This window comes from Clarias gariepinus, chromosome 4 (genome assembly GCF_024256425.1).
Source record: "Clarias gariepinus isolate MV-2021 ecotype Netherlands chromosome 4, CGAR_prim_01v2, whole genome shotgun sequence".
Taxonomy (NCBI): Eukaryota; Metazoa; Chordata; class Actinopteri; order Siluriformes; family Clariidae; genus Clarias; species Clarias gariepinus.
The window spans coordinates 20,154,274-20,168,116 of NC_071103.1; positions in this window are offsets into that span (position 1 = coordinate 20,154,274).

A 13,843-nucleotide genomic window follows, 5' to 3' on the forward strand; every position below is an offset into this window, starting at 1 on the left:
TAGCAGTGTATAAATAAATGTTGGTTATTTCGTTCACAATGTCTTTCTTTGTTTATTTAGTGCCATTGATTAATAATCCTTATTATCCCATAGAGGTTTTATACAAAAAAGTGTCACTGCTTGAAGTACAGTCTTTATGTTACAACACTGTTATCTCCATAATGCTTTTTTTTTCATAAATTATCCTGGTTAGGCTGCCGGTCACTTTCCCCCCAACCCTCAGTCAAGGAAAACTATAAGAATGCGTTTAAATAAGAAAATTCTTGCTAGTATTTTCATGTGCAAGTGTGCATCTGTTCCAGCACTTGGCTCACCCATGTATATTTACCATAATAAGATCTGAGGTAGGTCAGTACATTAAATAATCTTTAATTAGCTAGATAATCATAACTGCAGTTATTCATACACTTACACATGCATGTAGTGAATTAATATAAATGATCCATTGCTGTTCTACAGTGCTTGGTTCTGCTGTACGTTCCTTTAGAGATGGTAAGACCAGCTGAAGGATTGTAGAGCAGAATAATGGAATGGTGTGGAAGAACCTAGGAAGGTACAGTATACTACACTATTGTATATTTTGCATCAAAAAGGTATATAGAATAAACTGTGGAAGTGGTGAACAGTCTTGAAAATCTCACAAGTTTCTCTTTATATTTCCATTTATTCTGCTTTAGAATAACAGTTAACTTCCTGGCTTATGGGGTTAAATATAAAATAGTGTAAAATGGAAAGTTAATGCAAGATGAAGGATGTCCAAACCCTTGTCTCACATACCAATTAGTCTTTTTGATCAATGGCTAGAGGGGAATTTGGGATTTGGCCTTGTATTAGAAGCTAGTTAGCTTTGTAGGCGTATTAAAAAGAATACAAACTGTTCAGTGGTGAATCTGAACAACTTAGAAGCAATTATTAAGGAGAAGTGTTGTTTAAGGTGACGTTAAGTTATCAATGGTTTTTCAGAGTGGTTCCATAGTGGATGTCATCAAGGAAAGGTCAAAACTTCATTTAATTTTAGATATAATTGGAAAACAAGGAAGTTTTCCAATAGGCCATAGTTGGAGTCTTTTTGTATACAATTTTTACACTGTTGTATAAATGTTAGAAGAGGTTCAAGATGGTTGGTTTATTCATGACAACCCTGTGAGTTATGAAAATCAGTATCAGGTGACATCTAAGGTGAATTCATTTGATTCCTCTACTCCTTATGCTTGTTCATTTTTTTAATGTTAATAAAGCTTTATTGATTAATGTATTTTTATAATACGGGTGAAATGGAATAGGTGTCTACATAGTGGTCTTCCTTCCATAGACTACATATCTAAGATCTAAAACATAAAACGTCTTTTTACATTTTTAACATTTTATATGGTTAAAATCTGCCTGTCTACTTTGTGTCTAAAAAAAACATTGCACTATTTCTATTGTTTCCATACTTCACCTTAGCTCTTTGATTCAATTCAATACAATTAGTCAGGTCTAGGCTCAGCAACATTATGTGGCAAAAAAGGAAGTCAGCTGACCACCTTAATGGACTGAATGACCATTGATTTTTTTTCCCCTCCTGATAGCACAGGTATATTCCAACACTCAAATTTTTAAAAAGGTGGGTGCACGAGGCATCAGTTTCAGAGGTACACCCTGGACAGGGTGCCAATCTATCACAGAGCACACACAACACACACTCATTCACACAGTGTGGACAATTTGGGAATGCCAATTAGCCTAATCTGCATGTCTTTGGACTGTGGGAGGAAACCAGAGTCACAGCACAATGAGAGTCTGCAGTCTTAAAAGTTTAATGACATTTTAATTGGTTTAGATGCTGGAAATTCAGCCATTCTTGTCCTCTTGAAAATGACAGCAGCTTTCGAAACTGACTACTCATTCGTCAATTGAATCAGTATGCTCGTATCCAAGGGACTGCTCTTTGGTGGCCTAAATCTTATTTGAATAACAAGAGTTATTTAGTTAAAATCAATGAGTGTTCTTCAAAATCTGCACAACTTACTTGTGGTGTCCCACAGGGCTCTGTACTAGGATAAGTACTCTTTTTTTCCTTTACATTGCATTGTTGTGGTCAATTTTTAGAAAATCAGTGGTACACAATTCAGGCATTTTTTTTCTACAACAATCTAACCTTTGAAAAGCAGATCAGTACAGTTATTACTTCTTTCAGCTGATACTTCTTGCTAAGGTAATGGCTTTCTGGGCTATACTACAGAAACTACAGTGTGTTATGTCATCTTCATGACTTTCTTGACCTGTCTCTGTACTTGCTGAGGTATTCAGATGATTCCTATACCCATTACCATTTTTATTAACCATTTTTAGTGACCATCCACTGTTTTTAGTGGATTGGTTAAAAAACATTGGATCTTGTAAAAAACATGACCATTGAGCAGGAGGAGGGTCCCAATATAGCATCATATAATTTATTATATTTATTTAGAATACTGACAGATATGTACTGTTATACCACTATCTATACTACATACACAATTAACAATTATTAATCTACTCTCTTAATCATTGTCTATACTTGTTATTACTATATACAAGGCCGCGGGGGGCTTAGGGCACAAGGCAGGCTACACCCAGTACAGGGTGCCAATCCATTGCAGGGCACACACACATACTGTATACACACTCATTCACACTACAGGCAATTTGGAAACGCCAGTTAGCCTAATCTGCAAGTCTTTGGACTGTGACAGGAAAAAAGAGTACCCAGCGGAAACCCACCAAGCATGGGAAGAACATGCAAACTCCATGCACACACAGACGGCAATAGAACCTGGCCTGGAATCAAACCCAGACCATGGAAGTGCAAGGCAACAGTGCTAACCACTACACGGCCATGCCGCCTAGTATTTATCCAATATTGTTGTATTATCTCCCTTATAATAAAAAACTTATAATGTTATAAGTATTTAATAACATATTGCCATGTTTTTGCACATTATTTACAATGGAAGTGTGAACTTGTTGCTGCTAGGCTGTCCTATTTTAATCTCTAACATTCTCCTCCTGATATACCCCTCATCCCTCCTCTTCACATATCCAAACTATTTTAATCTGTCCTCTATAGCTTTGTTCCCAAACTGTCCTACCTGCACTGCTCCTCTTATATACGCATTCCCAATTGTGTCCATTCTTGTTACTCCCAAAGCAAATCTCAGCATCTTTAGCTCTGCCACCTAGAGCTCTGGTTCCTGTCTCAATGTCTCCAAACCATACAACATTGTTGGTCAGTCCTGTAGACTTTTCCTTTCATTCTTGTTGATACCTTTCTGTCACAGATCACTCCTGATACCCTTCTCCACTTATTCCACTCTGCCTGCACTCTCTTCTTCACTTCTCTACTGCGCTCCCCATTGCTTTGGATAGTTTACCCTAAATATTTAAACTTCTCCAGCTTTACTACATCTCTACTACTTATAACTGAACCTTTTGGAACCTGTAGAAAACACCATTCTTTAGATAATAATGCACACTATTACTCTGTCTTATTGCATATAAAAAGAATAAAAACAGCATGAACACAATTATATCAAACTGAAAATACAGTATAATACATTTGCAATTTTTCAAAGATACAGGATGAGTTTCATTTTCACCCGGAAGGATTTTGTAGGTTCAAATGTGAGAAAAGCAGTAGGAAAACACTGTTAGAACACACATGCACACAGCTGGAAACTCCTCATCTGTATCACTCTTTTCCAACCAGTTAGAGTCTAAGCAATTTCTTGCTCAGGTGCAGGCTATGAGACTATATTTTTAAAGATATGAAAATGTAAATTTATTGTACTTAAATATATGTAAGACAGCACAATGACTCAGTGTTTAGCACTATCACCTTGCACCTGCAGGTCCTGGGTTCGATTCCTGCGTTGGGTCTGTGTGCATAGAGTTTGCATGTTTTCCCCATCTTGGTGGGTTTGCTCCGGGTTTCGTCTCACAGATCAAAGACATGCGGACTATGCTGCTTGACGTTTCCAAATTGCCCATAGTGTGTCAATGTTGCCTGGAAGTCCTAATACGGCCATACAAAATGGGAATTAATACAATGGTTACCATTGGCCTCCATGGTCTCTGGTTGGACTACAGAGGTTCCTAGATGGATGGATGAAAATATACTAAATGTAATTCAAACATTCATTCTGAATTCTTTTAAATATTTTTTTTTACTGAATAATTGAATAATTCATGGTGCAAGTCAAGAAGGAGTGACAGACATAACACTGAAAAACACATTTATGTATTAACTATTTCTGTCATTTTGGGACATATTACCTACTAAAAGACAGGTATTCTTTCCATGCATTATCATTAAAATAGTATATTAAAAACAGGCTATATTACATTATAAACAACATTCATAAAAAATATGTTATGCAAGTATTAATTTAAAAAAGGTGTTATCTGCGTAAAAGATTTGCATTTGTGTTACATTGATTTGCTTTATTTAACCTTTATCATAACAATCATTTTAAATGACATTAAGTAACAAAAGCAATACACATCAATTCAAGGTATTTAAGTCCCACACAGCGTGATGCATTTATGATAAAATGTGAAACATGAAAAAGATAGTCGGTCCACAAATTGCTAAAAATTCCACGTGCAATCTTGAAAATAATGGTGTAAGGTGCATTAATGCCAGATGCTCCCTCTCAACTTTATGTACGCATGAAACCTAAAAAGGTAAAAGAAAGAAATTTTAATAACAACTTGAGTTGTATTAACAAATAATAACAATAAAAAACATTAGAGGGTCTAACAACCACATCAGAAGCTTAAGCAACCCAGCTCAAGCCCAACTTCCCAAGTGACTCCCCTGTTTCACCCTTGACTAGGCTTTAGTTTCCGCAAGAATAAAACTGGGTCACAGTGTCACAGCACATTATCTCAGTCATGGTTCATTGTCATATAACCGTTGCTAACGTGATAATATGCTTCAATGGCACTGGAGGTCTCCCTGTTTGGGTGTGTTGAAAATGCCATTTACTTGTATTCTTTTTTTATTTTATTTTCATGTTTTTTTTTAAGCCACTGTGTGGTCATGCTTGAGTCTCCAGGTCCTGTGAGATGTTTGGACAGACCCTACAAGGTAGTTGTACATCATTTGCATCCCTGTGATAAATAAAGTATTTTAATCCTTTCTCATTTGGTGGACGTACTGTACATGATCGAATTAACCAGGATTCATCCAGCTTAATTAAACAAAGTTCATTCTTTTATTACACAATACAGTTTCATTACCCACTTTTAATTACAATATAAACATTTTTTTTTAAACGGTTACCATGGCAACAGTGGAAAATCCAGGACTGGGAAGGATATCCATTTTTTGCAGCCCCTTTGAAGCCTGTGTTATTAGGAAAACAAACACACACTAGTGATTCAGGCTCTATCTTGTTCGAGTCAATCTAAAACATTTGATTGTGCAGAAGACCAAAACACATCCACCAAACAGTCTTGCTGCTGCCTATAAAAGCTGACAGAGATAGAGAAACAGTTTCAGCAGTAAAACAGTTTACAACATATAGTCAGCAAGTTGAACTGATAGTGTCATTCACACACTCATCATCTATATCGCATTATCCTACAGGGTAAGAAAGGGCCTGGAGCCTATCTCAGTAGAGTTAGGGCACGAGATGGGGGTACACCATGGACAGGGGGCCAATCCATAAAACACTCATTCACACACTACGGGCAATTTAGGAACGCCAGTTAGCCTAATCTACATGTCTTTGGGCTGTGGGAGGAAACCAGAGTACCCAGAGGCTTAGTGGTTACCAGTAAAGCCTTGCACCTTTAGGTCCTGTGTGCATGGAATTTGCGTGTTCTCCCCATGCTTGAGTTTCCACTGGGTTTGACATTCCCAAATCGTCTGTAGTGTGTGAATGCGTGTGAATGATGACCGGAGGTCGTAAAACGGTCATATAAAATAGGAATAAATACAATGGTCACCTTTGGACTACAGAGGTTCCTAGATAGACGGATGGAGTTTTTAACTTAAAACACTAACTCACTACAAACAAATATTGCTGGAGTAAGCAGTGTATTATTGCCTTGTTGTCAATATTATTTTAGGTAGTAATGATGTATAAAAAAACACCCTTCCATTCTTTTCCAGGTACATGAAAAGGAGTAGTTTAGAGGAGGAATGCTGGTTGTATCTGAGGGTCTGTAACAGGACCTTTTCCTAACACCTATGAATTTTTTATGAATGGCTTCTGGTATGGCATGAATGCACACTTGGGTTTACTGTTAAGGCAGGATTGGTGCACTGGAACAGTCCACATGGACTGAGCCCATTATTCACAGCATATATATATATGCAGAAGTAGGTCACAACACAAAAAATGGATGCCTTGTGGATGCTGAGATAGACCTTGTGAGGTTATAGTCAGCATGATAGAGTGGATTTACCCCATAATGCCAACAAAATTGTTGATTTAAATGTGTGACGTACATGTTTGGTCAATGCTCCTCATGTAATTTAGGGAGAAGGACCTCTTAAGGGTTTCAAATTTAGAGGTGAAGAAGTGTCTCCCTCTGTCCTTGCTGAAGTGATATTTAATTGCCTGATGTCCTGCCACTTGTGATTATATGATGTTACAGTGTTAAGTGCTTCTCATGGGGTCAAATAAAGAGACCTGCCAACAGAAATAGGAAAACTGGATTAATCCACTTTACATAATTCAACAAATGCTACAAATGAGATCGAGGTCAGTCCTTGGCCGATCATTTCATTCCCACATGTCCCAATATTCCCACATGTTCCAGAGAGGCAGAGGTTGCTGGGAATTCAAGCCGGTAATATGATTGGAAGCACAGGGCAGCAAGAGCAAGTCTGCCTACTTGATAGATCTCTCCCTGCCAGATTCAATGTTTGGTATAGTTAGAGAGGTCTGAAAACCATTTGAGACTTGGATTGACAGCTCTTTGTCTGCTGTGTCTTCCCATATTTTAGCTGTCGCTGGAGTCAGTGTTAGCAGGCTGATGATGTGTCTGAGGGTAATAGATTAAGTCAGAGATGGGAAAGGAGGGGGGATTCTTGTGAGAGAATGAGAGAAGCTAAAATAAGCTCAGGTACAAAGAACCAGACAAACATCACTTTAATGCAGTTTGTTGAAAACTGAAAGAACAATGTTCTAATTGAGTTATGTCAATCATTGCAATTCCGAATTTTGATTGCTGAATGTTCGTGATTTGTTATGCTGCCTTGTGGGGGCCACAGTTTTAGGATCCCCAGTTTAATCCTCAACTCTTGTGTGCTTAGACAAAGGGGTTACTACAAATCAATCAGATCAGTCACTCCGACTAATCACCTTTATGCAATGATGAAACCTTTCCATCCTGACTGGGGTTTCTATGATAATAATGCCAAAAAGCAAAGGGCCCAGTAAACTCTTTGATGGGAATAGATATTATGTAAATCATATGCCATGCTCTTCACAGTCACCAGATTTTAGTCTAGTTGAACAGATACTGTATGGGAGATTTTGGAATGACATGTTAGATGGCACTCAGCAAAGACTTGTAGAAGCTATACCAATAGTCCTGCAACAAAACACTTTATGTTTACTTTATGCCTTTCACATCCAGGGTCCGGATTCGAGTCAGGCTTGATTCTCGTCTCTGTGTGCATGGAGTTTTTATGTTCTCCCGTGCTTGTGGGTTTTCTCCAGGTACTCCAGTTTCCTCCCACAGTCCAAAGATGTAGGTTGTGTGAATGAGTGTGTGTCCAGGGTGTACCCTGCCTCGTGCCCTAGGCCTCCTGGGTTAGGCTCCAGGTCTCCACGACCCCGAAGACAGGATAAAGCGGTATAGAAGATGAGTGAGTGAGTGAGTGAGTGAGTGAGTGGGTGAGTGAATAATTACTGATGACCATGGGTTATATTGCTACAGAACCGCAGCGTCATAAATATTATTTTAAAATAAGGTGTCATATGATCCATATTGCATGTTCGTTTTTTGTTTCATGATTCATTAAGGTGTACACACATGTAAACAAAAACACATGTGCCCACACACACATAGTGACATGTTATCAACCACCTGCTCACACATTCTTGCTTTTAAATTAAAAATAGAATTGCAACATTAGTTGGGCTTCAGTGCCATCTTCTGGTAACAGGGCTTGTATTGATACTCATATAAACAGCACTGTTCATTTAATCATTAGTCAAGAGCGATTTTATGCAGGCAAATTATGAGAGATTTACATTTTACATTTACATTTACATTTAGGCATTTGGCAGACGCTCTTATCCAGAGCGACTTACAAAAAGTGCTTTAATGTTTACAACATTGGATACATACTTACATTTATCACCAGTGTTTTGCGGAATGACTCTAAATGACTTAAATTTTAAATTAAGGGACCATTAAAGGATATAATCAAAGGTGAAACCATTTTTATTACACATAGATCTAATAAAAACTTAGGTCCGTGATAAATCACATACAATATAGCTGATGTTGTCCATTTTCACTTGTCATTTTTTTCACCTCCTTCACCTTGTTATGATGCCATAATTATAATACCTAAAAGGCAATCAAAATAACCATGTGATTTAGGATAAAGGTGAGATTTTAAATCTAGAATTTGGCAGGTTATATTAATTAATACCTTTTAAAATGACTGAGAACTGTGTTTCTAAGGTGAGAGATGTCCTTTAGCATCCTTGTACGTGAACAACAGTATGACTTGACCAACACTGATATAAGAGAGGAATAATAAAATGTTCATACACAGCTGCCAGAGGCTTACATCAATTCTGTACTCTCTCTCTTCTCTGTACTTCTTTCTCTCTCATATAGACTCATTGATTAGACAACAGTAGCAGATGGGAATGCAGAAGACACCCAGTGCGATCGACAAATTAAAAAATAAACCATGCTCAGTTATTAAATCTGGCTCTACAGAGGGTGTTATACATGTCTAATTATGAGAACAGCATACATAAATCTAACAATCCAAACAGTGGGACAGTTCTGATTCATGCTATGCTGAAATTATATATTTCTCCTGGTAGTGTTTCTGAGTATCTTGTTGAGTGCCCCCTGGTGGCACATTAGGAAAGCAGAAAACACGCCCACCCCCTTGCTTCCATACTGACAAGGAGTGATTTAGCTACCATGGCAACTGAACCACAGGCTTTACTTTATACGTGATGTTTGTCTCTATGCTGTGTTTTATTATTGTAAGAGCTCTTAAAGGCATCCCATTATGCTATAATTGCGGGACAGCTATTAACATGCCCTCAGTGTCATCCGCCATTGTTACAGAGGCTTTTAAGAAAAGGCACAGTCAACAAGCTGTCTGTACTTAGGGGAATTCAGGCTACACAAATGTATTTTCAATGTGCAGCAAACAAGCGCTGGATAGCGGTCTGCATAGTGATTAAAGCACAGATTTTAAAGTGTCTAGGTGCAACAAGGTAGCCAGCTTTAGAAAATGAGTGTAATGATAGCAAAAAAAAAAACTTTTTGTGTACATAAGTTATGTAAAATATAGAGAATTATACACTCATTGTTGTGTTAACATTATAGTAATTGACTTAACAATAATCCAGATGTTTTGAAAGTTAAAACATAAAATACAGCCTGTTATCAACGTTTAAATGCATGACCCCAAGACACATGCAGGCATTTTTCTAGAACGGAACACCCGTAACACATAAGTGTAAGCTTCCTGAATTGACAGGTAACATGATTAAGACATGAGTACACATGCTTCCTTTTGTCCCTAAATGTTTGGATCGTCCTCTGTTCATAAAGTCTTTACCTCAATTATAAGGCGTGTAAAATAATTTACTGTCTGTTGTGGTAATGTAGGCAAAATATATGAAGCATTCTGACATAATAATGATTAATTTAATTTACTTTTAAGCCCACTAAACATATAATACCTAAAGAATGACTTTATTTCATTTTGAGATATTCTAGGAGAGATAAGAAAAGTTTTATTTCTTTCTAAGTTTTTATACTGCTAAAAACTGTTTATTATATTTCCTCATATGATCCTTGGATGAGCGTGAGTTTATATTTCATGTGTCTAAGTCTTTTGCAAACCTACACTAAGAGGAATTATAACTATAGATATCTACTGAAGAATGAGTAAAATGCACAAGTAATGATTATTATCTTTTTAAATTAACTATAGATAAAATGCAGAACAATTTAATTACTTCATCCTAGTCAGGGTAGAGTGGCAATGAGGCAGTTATACATGGCATCACACAGCACCATGCACACATGCATTCACACCTAAGCTCAATTTATCACAGTCTGCCAACTGCTAGCATTATCTTAAATGGCAGGAGGAAAGTAGAAATAATTCACGTAGACACAAGGAGAAACATGATATACTCCTAGACAGTAAGCCAAGCTCAGAATCAGACTGGGTATCTGACGCTAAGGCAACGAAGTGTATCAATGTGAGACCCAGGAGGTCTTATATAGATATTTCTTTTCCTTGGGTAATATAATATATTCACAGTTCTGGAGGTATTACAGCATTAGATATGAGATTACCTCTCTCTGGCAAAATTAATCTATGCTTGATAAAAATATATAGCATTAGACATATGTTATGTGAAAGAAATTTCATTCTTTTGCTGAAAATCCTATTTGTTCCACATGATGAAAAACAAACACCAATGGGGCTACAGAGAGCTTTTGAGCTTCCACACTAAACTCCGCAACTCTAAGAGAAGTGCAAGGGTTTTAAAGAAAAATCAACAAAGTTAGATGCATGAAGTCACTATAAATCGATCCCATAAGTGTTCAAATAAAATGTGTTGCTGTCAAGCTTTGGCAGTGTGAAAGTGAGAGTGTGTGTTAGAGCTGCTACTGCTGTTTTCACCTCCATTTAGACAGCAGAACTCAAAAGAGACGGAAGAGGCTCTCGAACACACTGAGTGGAAATTTATCCACAACTCAGTCTTCTTGATAAACGTTTTGTTCTAATACACACCCACACACACACAAACACACTTACAGTACATATCTAAATCTATATCTACTGTATATATACATATATACACACAGGTACATTAAATTCAAAAAGTGAAACTCATATATATCCATTACACAGAGACTGATATATTTTAAGTATTTGTTTCTTTTGAAGATTATGGCTTACAGCTAAACCCAAAATACAGTATCTCAGAAAAGTAGGATATAATTTAAGACCAATTTTAAAAATGGTCTTTTGTTTCACAGAAATCTCCATAAAGCTGGTCAGCAGAGGGAAGCATGGGGTGCTCTAAAACTTCCTGTACACAGCTGCGCTGACCTTGGTCCTGATAAAATTTTGGACCATCACCAGCAGATGACATGGCTCTACAAACCACTACTGACTGTGCAAACTTTACACTGGACCTCAAGCAACTTGGATTCTGGTCCTCTTGTCTCTTCCTCCAGACTCCAGGACCTTGATTTCCAAATCAAATTCCAAATGTACTTTCATCTGAAAACAGGACTTTTTTCCACTGAGCAACAGTCCAGTCCTTTTTGACCTTAGCTAAGGTAAGACACGTCTGAGCGTGGAGGCTTTTGAAGCACTGACGCCAGCTGCAGTCAACTCCTTTTGAGTCTCCTCCAAATTCTTGAATGGGCTTAATTTCACAATCAATTCAATTTTATTTTTATAGAACTTTTAACAATGGTTATTGTCTCAAGGCAGCTTCACAAAATAAAAAGAAAATTTATGGAAGTGTGTCTGAATGTTAGCATTGTCGCCGCACCTCCAGGGTCCAGGTTAGGCTCTAGGACCCAAGTAACGCTGTACACAGGATAGATCAGTGAGCGGTATAGACGATGGGTGAGTGAGTTATATATGAATGTAAGTATGTTATTATCACACTGATTATAAATTAACCAGGAAACTGGGGCATGCAAGGCTCATCTATGCCTGCGGGGACAAAAGGCTAGTGTATCCAGTCTGATTTCAATGATCCTGATCCAATTGAGCACATTTGGGATACGCCAGGGAAATAAGTCCGATCCACAGAGGGCAGCACAAGGGCAACCTACAAATTACTAAGCTTAATGTTTTGCATTAAAATTGCATGGCTAATCAGAGAAAAATAATTCATTATGAAGGTTTTTTTTCTATTCTACTATTGCAATATTAAACACATATCAATATTCACTCGCCTAAGAGCATTTGTGGTTTCAGACAGTTACAGTAAGCGCAGGTCAGTGACAGGTCAGAGATCATGACCTCAAGCACATCGTTCTTGGAGGTGGTATGCTTTTGTGTGGATCCTGGCTTAGTGGAGCTATTTTTGTCAGCTCATGTCAGTGTCCTTGAAGCTTAACCATGATCCCCTTGTATAGGCGTCTTAAAAAGCAACTGCCTGCCAATCAATTCTTTGGACTGAATCTCTAGCTCGAATCAAAGCCTCAGGAAAATTTATAATAGAATCTTCTATTTTTTTTTAAATCTCTTGAGTCTGTTGAAACAGAGAAACAGAACTCTGATTGATTCAGATACATCTATGGTGATTCCTGTGCTCTGTGACAGCCTGTGAGTGGGCAGCAGAGCTGAATGTTCCTCATTGCGCTTGTAGCTAGGACCTGCCTCTGCTGGCATGCTTTGCCTGCATTTCCGTTCATTAGAGACTCAGCAGGGAGCGTAGCAGGCTGGGGAGGACAACATGCAAGGCACAGCCATCAGGAATGTCCCACACTGGCACACTCAGGCTGCAAGCTGTTTGTGTTCAAACTGCTGTGAGCGCTTGTGTTGTGTTCTGCGTGTGTGTGTGCGAGTGCATGTGTCCGTGCATGTGTGTGTGTGTGTGTGTGTATGTGTGTGTCCATGTGCATCCACCTCTTTAAGCATTATGTCCCTCTGAGCTCATTCTGCCAGCTGCTCATGACAGTATTCCACGTTCCAGCTAGTGTTGCATTTGACAGTCATTACTTATATAGGTTATCCAAGATAGCTATTCTGGCCAGGGAGTACAAATCAATATTCATTTTTATTCTCATTATCCATTTTTTTTTTATCAATTCAGTGTCCTAAACCATTTGTCTGAGCAAGTTAATGGAGTCTTCAGCATTGAACAATAGTGTAGAGAACTGTGTGAAACATGAGCGCTCTAATACAGTGTGAATATGTCTGTGTGCCGCATGCTCCTATCTTTAGCTATAGCGAAGGACCAGAAAATGTGGTGAGGGTTCAGCCCGTTGCCATGGAGACTTTTGTACCTGCCTGAGGCTGTTGAATGATGGCATGAATGATGGGGAAAAAGAGCGGGGGAGTACCCTGATAAGAAAACACACTGTGAAACATTATATCCATCATAAAAAGGACATTTTGTATATCAATGTGTATTTATCTATAATAAATAACTGTTACATCTCCACCAACCAGTTTCAGGAGGCAGAGTAGTGCAATGAGAGTGTATTGTTTAAGGAACAAGATTATGTAACAGTACTGCATTCTGAACCCACATTTCCGGAAGTCCTTCAATGTGATTTCATGAATGCGATCCCTTAGGTAATATGTAATCTCAAGTGGAGGATGAGGCAATAATATTTTGATGAGCACTGTGCATTCGGATCTGTCGTTTTACACATCTAAAATGCTCTTGGTGAATATAATAAGCATTGTAATATTTTTAATAACTCTGTTCCGAGCCACAGTGCAACTGTGGTTATGAAAATTAACAAAATGCTCTCTGATGCAGCCTGTGCAGGCAACACGAATGAGATGGTTAGATTCCAAATTCCAAGTCATTTGCAGTTAATTTAAAAAAAAAAAAAGAAATAAAAAATGATATAGATATATTTTAAAGGTTACTTAAACACTTGTGTG